The sequence below is a fragment of the Saccostrea cucullata genome, unplaced genomic scaffold (genome assembly GCF_032062105.1).
Source record: "Saccostrea cucullata isolate Sc308-1 unplaced genomic scaffold, CSIRO_AGI_Scuc_v1 ctg10060, whole genome shotgun sequence".
Taxonomy (NCBI): Eukaryota; Metazoa; Mollusca; class Bivalvia; order Ostreida; family Ostreidae; genus Saccostrea; species Saccostrea cuccullata.
This window is the reverse complement of record NW_026924897.1, coordinates 1-6,419: the sequence shown is the minus strand read 5'-3', so window position 1 is coordinate 6,419 and position 6,419 is coordinate 1. Positions and strand designations below refer to the sequence as shown.

The following is a 6,419-nucleotide window of genomic DNA, read 5'->3' as shown; positions in this document are numbered from 1 at the left end:
GGATGAATCCGTAGCCCTGTGGATTATTGGCCGCCCGCCGCCCCCCCCCCCCCCTCCCCCTTTGAAAATGTCATAGGCGTCGGAAGCAAACTGAAAGTGGGTGGGGGCCTAATTGAAAAGGGGGGGGGGGTAAACCAACAAAAACACGTAAACCTTAATTTTAATTGCCTAACAGATGTTATGTATATCTTTGCTAAAAAAGCCCCCCACCCCCACCCCCGGTTCTGACGCCTAAAGTTGTGATGTACGTTATAAAGCAAATAATTTTTTAAAAATGTATATATAGTTTGAAGTATATTAAATGTCTACATAAACAAATATTTCATTAAATTAAGAAACGGAAACTACATGTATCCTCTATCCTCTTTAAAATATTCCTGAAAGTGTGAAACGTAAATTCATCTTAAAAAGTGATACGATTAATTATATTTATTCTAATTAAATTCAATATATGAATTTTGTTTCATGTACATGTATTTTATTCAACAGAAGATTGAACTCAATAGCCCTTATCTTATACCATTATAGGATATTAATGACACTTCCTGATTGACTTTCTACAGCTTGAGTATCTCTGACGTTTTGTCAGTATATACTTGTTTTTCTTTCTCTCGTGTACAAAAGTTTGAATAAATTCCGCTTTATATGAATATATAAATAGGTCTGAAAATAATGGGGTTCAATTTGTACCATTAGGGATTTTGGCAGATTTTTTCATCGTTGCTCATCGTTGGTCACCAAACACTGATCGAGTTCATATACTATAATGTTTTTTTTTTAAATAATTTTGCAAAGGATCAATGACAGGTGTGTATTTACTGGTTCCATTTTTAGGTCATTTGAGTTTACTCAGTTTATTATGTTAAAATTCTTTATATTAAGGACAGATGATACAAACTTTTGTCAAAAATTTTGATAACAACAACAACTTGGGCCATGTTTTCATAAATAAAATGAATAAGTTTCACCGAGTAGTTTTTAATTTTTTAATCAAAGTTGCACAACAATGGAATGTGAAGTGAAAAATATCTGTATAGAATAATAAGGATGGTTTCAGTAGGGTAGAGTTATGAGCACCTTAGAAGATTTACAATTGCTTTATACTCTAGAAATTTATTTGCATCATTTGCAATGAAATTAGGGAAAAATATAATGCCAATCCAGGCATCCATTTTTTGTTTGTATCATCTGTCCTTCAATATAAATGCAAATACATAAGTATAAATAAAAGTGCCCTTTTTGTGCTACAGAATACACATTAATTTTGTAATGTGTTGCTAAATCGTGTTGATCCTACCACTCTTACTCCATAAATCTTATGTTGTTTTTTTTTCTTAAAGATGACAGTTTTATTTAATAATTATAAATTAGTCCTCTCATTCTTTGAGCAGTTTTAATAGTTTCTCTATATTTTGGAATCGCATCTATCGCTACTGTTCATTTGCCAGAATACGAGCTTAATCAATGACACTTCATGATCAGTTCCGTGTTTCAAACGTACTGTGTTATAACCCAAGATTTATGGAAAGAAATATATATATTTTTAAATTCCATATTTATAAGAAACATTCTACATATATCATGTATATATTGTAACGTGCAACGCGGCCGAGCTTAGTGTTTGGTGCTATGTCTTGTATCACCCGGCGTTACACTCAGGTTCGTTAACCTGTTAACTCAGATTTTTGTTGACCAATACGAATATAATCAAATATATACACAATTATAATACAAATACGATAAAGTAATACAATGGGGTTTCTTATTAATTGGACAAACACTAACTGTGGTCAACGGGTGTCTCCCGCAAGTAATTTTCTTCTTGCCCTGCCTCTATTACTGCATCTTGGCACTTCCCCCACCTCTGTGGTATGCCACCTCTCTCCCAAACCAAATATCTGCCTTGTTCAGGTCTTACGAGTTGGTTTGTCTACAACACTTAGCTGTCTTTCCCCCGCAACCGTCTGCCTTATTCAGGTCTTACGACCGTCTGTAAGAGGAGTAACATCCCAAGGTTTATCAACTCCGTTACCAGAGAGGTATCCTGAGTTTTTCCTAATACATCATGTAGTAGCTCAGAGTAGCCCCGTAAATAGGCAGTTTCATACTACATGTATGATCTGAGAATTAATATTTTTTAGTGTTTAAGAATTTATATAAGAACGTAGGTAAAACGTTAAAACGAAACTAAATCACAAAACCAATTTCCGTTTCAATATATACTAGTACTTGAACTTTTTTTATGATAAAGTAGAAAAATGTACACTCTTTTTTAAAAATCAATAATGTTTCAAACTTCCTGGTTGAGAGGGGCCGATCATTACAATCCGTTTTAAAGATTTAATTGAATCCAAGGATTTATTTTTAAATTTTGTTTGGTTTACTTTAAATCCCTTATGTATTTATGCACACAAAACCATGTATGACTGTTATTTAAATAAGTTTCATCTTTATAACGACTCTCATTTTTTTAACAATGTAAGTTTTCATTCATTCGTTTGGTTTCTGTCAATTTGCACCCTGTTTATCTGGTCTACTGAATACTTTTGAATACGAACTGATCACCAGGACATTCAGCAATGGAATGTTAGTGGAAGGGAAGAATTCGACGGCTGTGATGCTTCAATATAAATAGGAGCACGATATCGCTGGAAAGCTAAGGTACGTATTGGGACGCTTGCATTGTATCCTTCGAGTAAACATTTTAATTTTTTTTGTATATAGGACCGAGAATTATAAGAAGAATTCCACGACATTTTAGTTGCTCAGAGTTGTTTTGGTTATTGAGAGGTGCTGATGAATTGTCCGAAAGGCAAGAATAGTATAATATTTTTTTTTTAAATTTTATCTCTCTAAATGAATTAAACCAATGAAAACTCTTTTCTTGAAGACACCTACTTTTATTCTTAGCATAAAAATTATCGATACCAGTTAGAAAAATAAATACCATATCGCCATATTATGTCATGTAAACCAAAAATACACCAGAAAGCCCAATCCCAAAATAAAATAAAATGAAGATGGGTGACAAATTATGTTTTTCACAAAAAAGACAATTTAAATCATTTACATACAATGTTAAAAATAAAACTTTAATGAGTGTTATTCTAATGCAGAGAAATTGTGCACATTGGATTTACCCATTTCCTGTATAAGAAAGCTTTATAAATCCTTTTTATAGCCGTTTCAGATGATTACAATTTTTAGGCTATTTTCATTAAAAATTTAACTAACTTATATTGAAATAATAACCCCTCTCTTTTCTCATTAAAAGTATTTTGATTATACTGGTTTAAAATCAATTTTCAATAGTAAACAGTAATTGTCTGTCTTATTAAAAGAAAAGTTCGATCGACTTTTAAACTAAGGCTTTCACTGATCAAAACTACTGGCGCATGGATCTGTAAAGTTAATTTCTTTTAAATTTGTTCAAGACATTTTTTCTCTATTTTCAGCCTTTGTGCAGCCTTAGAAAACTCCACAGAGAATCGAAGTAAAAGAACGTTTGAGTAGTAGGTATTCATGTAGATCTACTTGTTTACTTTTTAAACATATCTGTCTGTGTGTACACAAGGTCATTCTGTAAATGTTGTGTGATCTTTCTCTTATTCAAAAAATTGAAATAAACCTCTTATAGGAGCAATAATCAGAGTTTTTCTTATAAATCGTCTCCACTTGCCTCTATGGGCTGCTTAATTCTGACTTATTTTATCTTCGTTAAACTTTCTTTGAAATGATGCACAAAAGCAAAATTCAACAAACACGAAAAGTGAACGAATCTAGAAATATTAGCTGGAAATCTTCTAAAATATTGTAGCAACAAAATATTCTATTCCTTTAAAATTTGGTTTGAATCTTGTCAGCAAATACAATTTATCATTGAGTCAAATGGTGACTGACGTTTTTCATACCAATTTTTAGTCCATTATTTATACACTGAATTGAATTGACGACGGATTTTTTCCGTTATTTCCTGATCATGACAAGGAGCACAGGGCGGGTGTGACCGGGTCGGCGGGGGATGCTCACTCCTCCATGGCACCTGATCCCACCCTTGATGTTTCGGGGGTCCATGTTTGCTCTGCTCCTATTTTGTATTGTTTTTGGACTTTGAGATTGAATACTGTTCGTTATCTCCATATCCTTCTTTCAAAGATTTTCATTTTTCATTTTTATAACTGTATAAATTTAACTGGCATTTCTTTTTTCAGTCTTACAAATTAAAAAGTAACGATGCAGGGAAAACCTTTATGGTATGTAGTTCCTGAATAATTCTTGATAGAAGTAGTAACCATGTGATTTCATACATAATGTTATGTCAATAACTTAATATAGATGTATGTCTTAACTTGAAATCTATTGGTAAGTACCGGTAGTTTAAAAAAACAAAACCTTACTTTTTTGCTTGGTGATATCAAGTTCTAAATTTTGAATTAAATAAATTATTTTTTTTTCTAAAAATATTTTTATACATTGCGCTGATTTTTATATAATGTTACCTTTTTTTATATAATTTACTAAAAATATTTATAAAAATATTAACTGGACCTTAATTACCCTGACTTATTTCTCACCTTTGAAAGTCAAATCAAAAAGGAATTCAAAATAATAAATGTATATAGTATCTTATGAATACCTTCGATATAGCATTTTTTAAACAAACATGTACTTTGATGTACACTTTTAGAAAAGCTCTATATAGTATAATCAATATGTGTACATAACAGCTAAGTCACTTACACCTTTTTATTTTTGAAAAGAATATTCATTTTGGAAGTAAAGTGTGATGCATGTTCTAGTAATCGGCTATTGACTACATTAAATCTTGCCAAAATGTATTTTTTTATATTCAGGAGACTATTTCTGGAGGTGATAAAAAATTCATCACGATCCCATGGGAATAATATCTACCCCATATCAGCCAACCTTGTTGTCCTGGGAATTATATTTATCAGAGTGAGTTATTATGTTCTGTATAATATATAAATGACCTATCGGTTAGCAAATAATCGTACTTTTAGTACCAAGTTTCCTAATCGGTAACGTATAGGTAATTCCATTCAAATCTGGAAAGTTTTTAGTCCAGGATTTGCAAAATTTCTTTATATAAATCAGGATACATGCATGTCTACACCAATGCAAAATGTTTTGGGGACATTGAGAAAAATAATTTGAATAAAGGTGCAAATATTGAGCTTATATACATATATTTAATTTCCATTATGTGGTACGTATGTACCATTTTCCCTCAGGAACCCAATTTACCCGCTTGAAAAGCGAGAGGGTATATAGTAATCGGTATGTCCGTCCGTTCGTCTGTCTATTACGCTTTGGGGTTCCCATTCCTTATTCGCAACTCCTTTCATACCACTGAATGAAATTTGATGAAACTTTCACAGAATCTTCATTACATATTGCCATTGTTCACCTCCTACGAGGGTTGATCCAAAAGTTCGTGGAATTTCTTCAAATTTTATTTGTTTTTAATTGGAATTGGTTGAAAATTACAAATAAAAATATAGACACTTTATATTTTAAATTAAAAAATCATTTTAAATATCTCTGATAGTAACTTTATGGCAGTTGCCATAGAAACGGTTGTTTGGAAATGCGGGGAGACCGCCCTATGTGGTATATAAACCGAAATTATGTCATTATTACGATTGTGTGATCTTTAATAAACCTTTGTGTCAGAGTTTTACTAATTTTACTGGATATTAGTTTATAAGTTGATGATTTATTGTCCATCTTTAACTTGTTAGACAACGTCAAATTTCAGTCGTCACACGTTTTGTAAAAATCTCGGTATGAGTGAAAAAATGAAGATAAGTTAGTATGAAAGGATACCCAGGCTTTTCTTGAAAAAAAAAATTGAGAAAATGGCAGCATTTTGTAGAATTACGTATTCAAATTGGACATTTGGTCGAGATGCTTCTATAAGCATATCTACGTGACATATCTAACTTGACGTTACGTATCCTCCCGGGTGTCCCAACTATCCATTTTCTGAAAGCTCGTGTTACCTTATTGGTAATTGGAAAGTGGTGAAATTTTCCAATATTGTTGCATTATGATTCTATATTATGAGTATGCCTGTTGATTGATTGATTTCATGGACTCAAATCTCGATAAATTTTTAAAGAAATTCCACGAACTTTTGGATCAACCCTCGTATTTTACTTTTTGATCTGACACATATTTTGGGACTCCCACAACAAAACATGGACACTTCCATTATATTGATATTGGAGGCGGGGGATCATTTAGTGAGCTCATTGCTCCCAGTACCTCTAGTTGAAATTTAGATCTAAGGGCAGATCACTCTACAGAAAAATTCTAAAGAATCAGAGCGTTTTAATGTGCATTGTGAAGAGGGTTTTAATTTAAAATTTGCGTTATATTATATAGTTGCGCTTTCT

General features: G+C 32.1%; 1 long non-coding RNA gene across 1 annotated transcript; it reads left to right on the top strand.

The window, feature by feature from the left end:
- Positions 1 to 2,315: 2,315 nt before the first annotated feature.
- Positions 2,316 to 4,950, top strand: LOC134267557 (uncharacterized). Its single transcript, XR_009992177.1, has 4 exons — positions 2,316 to 2,661; positions 3,456 to 3,512; positions 4,212 to 4,253; positions 4,854 to 4,950. It is a non-coding gene; the product is annotated as an uncharacterized LOC134267557 (long non-coding RNA).
- Positions 4,951 to 6,419: the final 1,469 nt, after the last annotated feature.